General features: G+C 44.3%; 1 pseudogene; it reads right to left on the bottom strand.

The window, feature by feature from the left end:
- The window catches only part of LOC122455186, a 36,079-nt pseudogene that overhangs the window by 3,541 nt on the left and 21,789 nt on the right, over window positions 1–10,749 (bottom strand).

Genomic DNA, 10,749 nt, shown 5'->3' with positions numbered 1-10,749 from the left:
TGCATCTGACTCTTCGCGACCCCATGTACTGCAGCCTACCAGGCTCCTCCGTCCTTGGGATTTTCCAGGCAAGAGTACTAGAGTGGGTTGCCATTGCCTTCTCCGTAGGAAGGCCTAGCCAGGCTTTACTGACTATGCCAAAGCCTTCGACTGTGTGGATCACAATAAACTGTGGAAAATTCTGAAAGAGATGGGAATACCAGACCACCTGACCTGCCTCTTGAGAAATCTGTATGCAGGTCAGGAAGCAACAGTTAGAACTGGACAGGGAACAACAGACTGGTTCCAAATAGGAAAAGGAGTACGTCAAGGCTGTGTATTGTCACCCTGCTTATTTAACTTATATGCAAAATACATCATGAGAAACGCTGGGCTGGAGGAAGCACAAGATGGAATCAAGATTGCTGGGAGAAATATCAATAACCTCAGAGGTGCAGATGACACCACCCTCATGGCAGAAAGTGAAGAGGCACTAAAGAGCCTCTTGATGAAAGTGAAAGAGGAGAGTGAAAAAGTTGGCTTAAAGCTCAACGTTCAGAAAATAAAGATTATGGCATCTGGTCCCATCACTTCATGGGAAATAGATGGGGAAACAGTGGAAACAGTGTCAGACTTTATTTTTTTTGGGGCTCCAAAACCACTGCAGATGATTATTGCAGCCATGAAAATAAAGGATGCTTACTCCTTGGAAGGAAAGTTATGACCAACCTGGATAGTATATTTAAAAGCAGAGACATTACTTTGCCAACAAAGGTCCATCTGGTCAAGGCTATGGATTTTCCATTGGTCATGTATGGATGGGAGAGTTGGACTGTAAAGAAAGCTGAGCGCCAAAGAATGGATGCTTTTGAACTGTGGTGTTGGAGAAGACTCTTGAGAGTCCCTTGGACTGCAAGGAGGTCCAACCAGTCCATCCTAAAGGAGATCAGTCCTGGGTGTTCATTGGGAGGACTGATGTTGAAGCTAAAACTCCAGTACTTTGGCCACCTCATGCGAAGAGTTGACTCATTGGAAAAGACCCTGATGCTTGGAGGGATTGGGGGCAGGAGGAGAAGGGGGCGACAGAGGATGAGATGGCTGGATGGCATCACCGACTCGATGGACATGAGTTTGAGTAAACTCTGGGAGTTGGTGATGGACAGGGAGGCCTGGCGTGCTGTGATTCATGGGGTTGCAAAGAGTCGGACATGATTGAGCGACTGATCTGAACTGAACTGAACTGTTCTGTTAAAGGACAGCTGCCCTCAGAAAGGTCCTGCGGCAGCTATTAGAGATAAATTCCAAACACAATCAACTTTCAAGAAACCAATTTCAAAGATCAATTTCCCTCATACCCTTTAAGGAAAGAAAAAAAGAACCCAAACAACCACAGGACAAGATGCTCAGCATCCTAAACATTACAGGAGTGATGCTGATCAAAATCACAACAAGAAATCAACAAGAAATCAAATCCCATCTGACAGTTAGAATGGCCATCCTAACTGTCTGCAGACAGTACATGGAGGAGAGAGCCAGGAGATGATGGAATCCCCCTTTGTGTTCCCTGAGAACAGATGCTGGCAACAGCCCTTTGAAGGGACAGTGCCTGCACGGGCCAGAACAAAACAGACAAGACAACTAAAGCCAGAATTCTAATACCCACACCTGGGCCTACATTTAGAAAAACTTTCATTCAAAATTACACATGCACCTCAACTTTCACTGTAGTGGTACCTCCAACTGCCAAGACACAGACCCAAGAAAAAGTCCACTGACAGATAAAATCTTAAAGAAATGTGGTGCATACACACTAGGGGCCGTCACTCAGACCTCAAATATTGCCACTGAAATTGTGAAATGATGCCAGTGTTCCCCACAAGCACGAACCTTGGAGGATAATACACTAAGTGAAGTCAGCAACAGGGGAAGAAAATAGCAGATGATGTCCCTGGAGGGCAAAACTGAAAAAAAAAAAAAAAAAAGACATACAGAGGAAGTAATTTACAACATAAAAAGAGACTCAGATCAACACAAAGAACTGTTACAAGAAGAAAAAAAAAAGAAAGTGGCAGGTACATATTAGGAGGTTACTACTACCTTATCCACAGAAATCTGTATCTATAATAGATAATCCACAAGGACCTGATTTTTAGCACAGGAATTCTATTCAACCTTGTTCAATAACCTCTATGGCAAAAGAATGGATAAAAAGAACAGATATGCTGTATATATATACGTCTTAACTGAATCAGTGGACTGTGCACTGAGAATCACAAAACTGCAAATTGACTACAACATAGCATTGGCATGAGATTAAAGAAAAGAAAAAGAAAAGTAATGCCTCTCATCTCCCCTCTGACCTCACTGTCTTGTGCTGCTAGCCCCTCCCTGGACCCTGAGTAGACTAGAGTCCCAGGGCTGCACTGGGGTGGGGTTGAGACAGCTGGGTAGGGTCCCCTTCATAGAGACACCTCTTAAACCTGTACTGCCTGTTTTTTTCTGGTTGGGACAAGCATCCCTATTGCATCCAACGATGGTGGCATAGTCCGCTGGCGTCGAGGATAAAGGGTAAATCTACCAAATATCCAGGCCCCTGGCACTGGGGTCCCCTGCTGAAGGCTCCTTCCTGAGGGTGCAGCCTCCTAGGCACCTCAGCAAGGAGCGGTACTCCAGGCAGGCATGAATCTTGAGAGGAGGGGTAAAGCTGTAGGGGAAAGAAGTAGTGAGACTCAAGCATTTGGGTGTTTGCTCAGACATACGCCACTCTAATTCACTGGGCCAGGAAGCCGGCCTTCCCTAAGGCTCTGGTCGCAGATGGAACCAGACTTGGGCATGAAGAAGTGCTGCCTCCTTGTGGACATTTCCTGTAACTACAACTCAATCTTTTGTGCTCACTGCTGCTGCTGCAAAGTCGCTTCAGTCGTGTCTGACTCTGTGCGACCCCATAGACGGCAGCCCACCAGGCTCCGCCGTCCCCGGGATTCTCCAGGCAAGAACAGTGGAGTGGGTTGCATTTCCTTCTCCAATGCATGAAAGTGAAAAGTGAAAGTGAAGTTGCCGAGTCGTGTCCAACTCTTCGCGACCCCATGGACTGCAGCCTACCAGGCTCCTCCATCCATGGGATTTTCCAGGCAAGAGTACTGGAGTGGGGTGCCGTTGCCTTCTCTGTTTGTGCTTACTGGCACCTCCAATTCACAAGGTCTGTGGGACTGTTAATGACAGCTGCCCTCAGGAAAGGTCCTGGGACGGTGATAGAAGAAATAAATTCCAAACACGACGAACTTTCAAGAAGCTAATTGCAACAGGTAAATTTTCCTCACATCCCCCTAATCTCCAAATGGCCACAGGACAAGATGCTCAACATCCCCAATTATTGCAGGAGGAATGCCAATCTAAACGCCAACAAGAAATCAATCCTCACCTGTCAGAATGGTCATCCTCACAAGTCTACAAACAATGAACAGGGGAGAGAGCTCGGCGGAGAGGAAACCCCCCCAACACGGTCAGTGTGAATGGACACTGGAAACAGCCCCTAGAAAGGACAGTCTCCTCAGGCCAGAAACTAAAGCTTCCAAAGAGCTCAGCCCATGGTCTGACATACCCACACCTGGGCCTGTTTCCTGAGAAAACCATCAGTGAAAAAGACACAGGCACCCCACCATTCACTACAGCACTGCTTCCCAGAGCCAAGACACAGAACCTGCAAGATGTCACCCGATGGATTAAAGGTTAAAGAAGATGTGTACATACATACAATGGACTGTTACTCAGTCATGAAAAATGGCCACTGAAATTGTGCCACTAATTGTCACAAGGATCAATCTTGGAGGATCACAGACTAAGTGAAGTCAGTCATATGGAGAAAGACAATAGCATATGATGTCCCTTATAGGCAAAATACAAAAAGAGATACAATGGAATAAATTTACAACAAAAATAGTGACTCTGAGAATTCAACACAATCAGAAGTTTCCAAGAAAAAGTGAAAGAGTAAGGATGAATTAGGACAACAGGGCTAAGCTATACATAGAAATCTGTATCTATAACAGATAATTCTTCTGGATTGTCTCTTTCCTTCCTTCCGAATATACACAGAAATATATATCTCTCTAGATACTCAGGAAGGACCTGATGGTCAGCGCAGGGTACTTTACTCGACCTTCTGCAATAATCTCTACGGCAACAGAATCCAAAAAACAGATATGCTGTATGTATATGTCATAAGTGAGTCAGGTGGCTGTAATCTGAAGACAAGCACAAAACTGCAAATTGACTATATTCCAAGGTAGCAGATGCGTGAGACTAAAGAAAAGGAACAGAAAAGCAGTGCCTACTTCATTCCCCACGACCTCCCCGAGTTGGGCTGCTCTCCCATTCCTGGAGCCTGAGCAGGCGGAGTCTCATGTCTGGAACTGGGCTGGAGTCGAGACGACCAAAATTTTAATAGACACGTAACCTGTTATTTCAGCCCCACTAGGTACAACAGCCAAGCCAGGAAAGCAAGTTAATTGTAGAAGCACAGACGAATGGATACAGACAATGGGATACATGTACACAGTGGAATATTTCTCAACCATAAAGAAGTAGGAAATAATGCCAAATCCAGCCTCAGAAAAGAAAGTAGAGATGATCATTCCAAGTGAAGTGAGGGAGACAAGGAAATACAAGTATCATATGATATCATTTCTAGGTATAAACTAAAGAGGGATACAAATGAGCTTATTGCTTGGAGACACAGGCTCCCAGACTTAGGAAAGAAACTTCTGGTCACCAGATATGAAGATGTGGGGCAGCTCATGGGAAATAAGCTGCTTCAGACTAAGATATGCACACTACTATTGATAAAGTAAGTGACCGTGACCCACCGTGTAACACAAGGAAACTTATTCCACACTCTGTATTAATCCACAAGGGGAAAACCCCCGACAAATCATACGTACATCCATGTCAAAGCAAAACAGTTTGTGGTAGAAGGAAAAGGAAAAAAACAAAAAAAACCCAAAAACACCCACAAGATTGTCATTCACTGTATTATGCTTGTCCTTGGTTGCTCAGTTATGTCTGACTCTGTGTGACCCATGGACTGTAGCCCGCCAGGCTCCTCTGTCCATGGGATTCTCCAGGCAAGAATCCTGGAGTGGGTTGCCATACTCTCCTTCAGGGGATATTTCCCACCCACAGTTCAAATGATGGGATGGAAACAGAAAAAATGAAAAAGCAATCCTGACTCTCTTCTCAGGACCCACTGAGCCGGGCTGCTGTCACATCCCGGGAGCCTGCCGGGTTTGGGTCCCGAGGCTGGAGTGTCCTGGGGCTGAGGGAGCTGGGAGCATGTGGCAGGCAGTGTGTCTCTAGAGTGGACCTGGAGTGCCTGTTGCCCTCTGCAGAGCCCCCAACCTTAAGAATTAGGCAGGATAAATTAAGAGATTGGAATTAACATAAACATATTAATATATATCAAATAGATGATTTAAAGTACCCACTGAATAGCATAGGAAAGTTTATTGAACACACGATAATCACCTATATGCGAAAAAGAACCCTAAAGGGGATAAATGTCTGTGTGTAACTGAATCGAGTTCCTGTAACCTGAAACAAACACAACATCAGAAATCCACTGTATTCCAATAGAAAATAACAAGGAATTTACAGACCAAAAAAAAAAAAAAGAGAGAGAGAGAGAATGCGGCATGAAGTACCGCTGCCGCCTTGTGGCCACTTTCTGAAATAACACCAGGCAGAGCTGTGCTGCTGGGAATTTAATATTCACAAGGATTCAGGGTCTGTGAGTAAAAAATACCTGCCCTCCAGAAATGTCCTTTGTCATCGAAAGAGAATCCAAAACAAGACAGGCATTAATGAAGCCAATTTCAAGCTGTAAGTTTAAATCACACTTTTTTTTAAAAATCACATGAAAAGATGTCAACAAACTAAACATTCAGTTCAGTTCAGTTGCTCAGTTGTGTCTGACTCTTTGCGACCCCATGGACTGCAGCACGCCAGGCTTCCCTGTCCGTCACCAACTCCCAGAGTTTACTCAAACCCATGTCCATCGAGTCGGTGATGCCACCCAGCCATCTCATCCTCTGTCGCCCCCTTCTCCTCCTGCCCCCAATCCCTTCCAGCATCAGGGTCTTTTCCAGTGAGTCAACTCTTCGCATCAGGTGGCAAAAGTATTGGAGTTTCAGCTTCAGCATCAGTCCTTCCAGTGAACACCCAGGACTGATCCCCTTTAGGATGGACTTGTTGGATCTCCTTGCAGTCCAAGGGACTCTCAAGAGTCTTCTCTAACACCACAATTCAAAAACATCAGTTTTTTGGTGCTCAGCTTTCTTTACAGTCCAACTCTCACATCCATACATGCCCACTGGACATTAGAGAAATGCAATTCTAAACCACAATGAGGTATTACATCACACCGGGAGGGATGGCCGTTGCCAAACACTCTGCAAACAGTCAGTGCTGAGAAGATGCGCAGACAAGGGATCCCTCCACCACAGATGCTTGGGATGGAAATGGGGAACAGCCACTCTGGAGGACACTGTGAGGACTCCCTCAACCATGAAAATGAGAATGAAATTAGAAAGCATCCTAACACCAAACACAAAATAAATCCCAGAGAGCATAGATATCTAAACATAATGATAGACGCTATGAAATTCTTGAGAAAAATACAAACAGGACACAATCTGATGTAAAATGCAGCAAGTTCTTTATGGGTCCATCTCCTAGAATAATGAAAAATAAACCACAAATCAGAAAGTGGGACTGAATTAACCTTAAAAGTATTTGCATACCTAAAGGAAATCCTCAAGGAAAGGCAAGGGTAATCCTCAAAATCAGTTCAGTTCAGTTGCTCAGTCATGTCTGACTCTTTGCGACCCCATGGACTTTAGCACACCAGGCCTCCCCATCCATCACCACCTCCTGGAGCTTACTCAAACTCATGTCCATAGAGTTGGTGATGCCATCCAACCATCTCATCCTTTGTCGTCCCCTTCTCTTCCTGCCCTCAATCTTTCCCAGCATCAGGGTCTTTTCAAATGAGTCAGTTCTTTGCATCAGGTGGCCAGAGTATTGGAGTTTCAGCTTCAGCATCAGTCCTTCCAATGGACACCCAGGACTGATCTCCTTTAGGATGGACTGGTTGTATCTCCTTGCAGTCCAAGGGAATCTCAAGAGTCTTCTCCAACACCACAGTTCAAAAGCATCAATTTTTCGGTGCTTAGTTTTCTTCACAGTCCAACTCTCACATCCATACATGACTACTGGAAAAACCACAGCCTTGACTAGATGGACCTTTGTTGGCCAAGTAATGTCTCTGCTTTTAAATATGCTATCTAGGTTCGTAATAACTTTCCTTCCAAGGAGTAAGCGTCTTTTAATTTCATGGCTTCAATCACCATCTGCAGTGATTTTGGAGGCCCCCCAAAATAAAGTCTGACACTGTTTCCACTGTCTCCCCATCTATTTCCCATGAAGTGATGGGACCTCAGTATCAAAGAAACAACCCAATCAAATAGGGGCACAAGATTTAAATGGACATTTGTCTGAAGAAGACATAGAGGTGGCCAGGAGGCTCATGAAAAGATGCTCAGCACCTGTAAGTGTTAGAGAACTATGAATGAGAAGAACAATGTGGCATCGCCTCACACAGGTCAGAATGGTCAGCACAAAAAAATCTACAACAATAAAGGCTGGAGAGGATACAGAGGGAAAAGAACCCTCCTCCCTGTTGGTGGGAATAAAAGTAGCAAATCCACAAAGGAGAACAGAACAAAGGCTCATTAAAAACTAAACAGAGAAGCACCACAGGACCCGGAATCCCATTCCTGGGCACAGATTCAGAGAAAACCATTATTTTAAAAGACAGGTGCATGCGATGTTCATGACAGCACTATGTACAACAGCCAAGACATGGAAGCAACTTAAAAGGATAAGGACCGATGACTGGATAAACAAGATGGGGCGCGCGCACATACACACACACACACACGCACACACACGCACACACACACAATGCTGTATTAGTCATCATACTGAGGGTGACATCATGCCATGCCCAGCAACAAGGAAGGAAGTAGAGACGATCATAGTAAGTGAAGTGAGACAAAGACAAGTATCATATGATATCACTTGATGGTAAATTCTAACAACAGATACAAATGAACTCCTTTACCAAACAGAAACGCCTCACAACATAGCAGAGCCCCTTATGGTTGCCAAAAGGGAAAGATGGTGGCGATGAGAAATGAGCAGGTGCTGATGAACACACACACTACTCTTTACAAATAAGCAATGAGGACCCCTACACAACCCTGCACAATAAACTATACGGGAAGAGAACCCAAAAAATGACATTACACGTCTATGCATAAGTGAATTATGTTGCTGTCCATCTAAAACAAAACCCAAAAACACCCTACAACATTGTAAGTCACCTACACACCAATACAAAATACAAATTACAAAGAGTGACTGTCAGCTCTATTCCCCTCAGGCCTTGGTGACCTGGGCGGCTGGCACATCCCTGAAGCCTGGGCAGGCTTGTTTCCTGAGGACGGACTGTCATGGGGCTGACGGAGCTGGGGAGGGTGTGCCAGCCAATGAGCCCTGCCCCACGGACCTGGCGAGCCTGCTCCCCTCTGCATCAGCCCACAACCTCCAGATGCAGGCACGTCCTCTTGCAGTGAAACTACGCCTACTGCACCCAAAGGGTGTGCACCCTCTGGGCTGGAAGAACTCTGAAAAGCCCTGTGGGCTTCATGTCTCCGGGTGTTGGGGTTTCTGCCTCCAGCCTCCTTCCTTAGGGTCGCCCCACCTATGGATGAAAGCACCCTCCCCAGAGTGGTGTTGCAGGAATTGGGATTTGTCCAGGTGACAGGGGAAAGGAAGGACGAAGGAATGGGCCACAAGCTTTAAGTGCTTTTTCTGGCACATTCCACTCTAATGGACAGTCCAGGAACAGGATTTTCCCAAGGCCCTGGTGGTTCCCCCAGTAACCAGAGTTGGGCATAAAGACATGCTGCCGCCTTGGGGCCATTTCTCATAACAACAACTTTGAAACCATTGCTCATGGGCACTTAACATTCACAAGGCCCGAGGGGCTGTAAGTAAAAAAATACCTGCCCTCAAGAAACGTCCTAGGGGAGGTCACTGGAAAAATACTAAAGCAAGGAAATCATTCAAGAAGCCAGTTCGAGTAAGTTTAACTCACACTGTTTTAAAAAATCACATGCAAAGATGCTAGCATCACTAAATATGAGAGAAGTGCAAATCAAGACTTCAACAAGGTATCACCTCACACCAGTCACAATGGCCACAAGCAGACACACCACAAACAGTAAATCCTGGAGAGGGTATAGAGAAAAGAGAACCCTCCCACACTGATGCTGGGAATGGAAATTGAGAGCAGCCACTGTGGAGGACACCAGGCAGCTTCCTTAGCATGAAGATGAGAATGAAATTAGGCTACTCCCTAACACCATACACAAAAATAAACTGCAAGTAGATTAAAGGTCTGAATAAAAGGACAGATACGGTGGAGCTCTTGAGGAAGAAAGCAGAACACACTCTGACATAAAATGCAGGAAGATCTCTTTTGATCCATGTCTAAGAATCAGGACATAAAACACAAAAATAAACAAATGGGACCTAATAGATGTTAAAAGCATTTGCACAACAAAGGAAAACCATCAGTGAAAGAAAAAAAGACAACCAGAAATGAAAAAAATTCGTTTAAATGAAGATAGCCACAGGGAATTTCTCTCTACACATAAAACTTGTATACCTCAATATAAAAAAACAAACAATCCAATAAAAAATTGGCCAAAGATCTAAATGCACATTTCTCCACAGAAGTCATGGAGATGGCCATAAAGTACAAGAAAAGATTCTAGGATCATTAGTTCTTTGAGAAAGGCGTCAGTTGTCTAATGAGGTATCACTTCACATCGATCAGAATGACCATCTCAAAAAATCTACAATAAATTCTGCAGAAAGTGTGGAGAGAAGAAAACCCTCTCACCATTAGTGGGAATGTAAATGGGTACATCCACGAGGGAGAACATTATGAAGGTTCTCCACAAGAACATAACATGACATGACACAACGTAACACAACAATATGGAGGTTCTCCCCAATAACATAACATGACATGACACAACAGAACACAACACAACAAAACAAAACGTAACATAACATAACACAACAAAACATAACACAACACAACAAAACAATATGGAAGTTCTCCACAATAACATAACAAAACATAACATAACAATATGGAGGTTCTCCAACTAAACATAAAAACTAAACAGAGAAGTACCAAGTGACCCAGCAACTCCATACCTAGGCATAGATCAAGTGAAAATCAAAAATTTAAAAGACACCTGCACCCTGACGATCACAGCAGCACTAGGTACAATAGCAGAGACAGGGAAGCAACTTCAGTGTACAAGGACAGATGAATGGATGCAGAAGATGGGTACATATACACAATGCAATAATACTCAGAAATAAAGAGGGCTGAGATAATGCCATTTCCAGTTACAGGGAAGAAACTAGAGATGATCATACTAAGTGAGACAGGGAAAGACGGGTGTCATAGGATACCATTTCTGGTGGAACCTAAAAATGGATACAAATGAACTTTTTACAAAAGAGAATCAGCTTCAGAGACTTAAAAAAGAAACTTATGGTTACCAAAGAAGAAAGTTTCAGGGGGCAGAGAGCCATTAGCTGGTTCAGATTAATAAATATACCATAAAA

The sequence above is a fragment of the Cervus canadensis genome, chromosome 17 (genome assembly GCF_019320065.1).
Source record: "Cervus canadensis isolate Bull #8, Minnesota chromosome 17, ASM1932006v1, whole genome shotgun sequence".
Taxonomy (NCBI): Eukaryota; Metazoa; Chordata; class Mammalia; order Artiodactyla; family Cervidae; genus Cervus; species Cervus canadensis.
The sequence above is the reverse complement of the archived record's forward strand: the minus strand, read 5'-3'. Positions and strand labels throughout refer to the sequence as shown.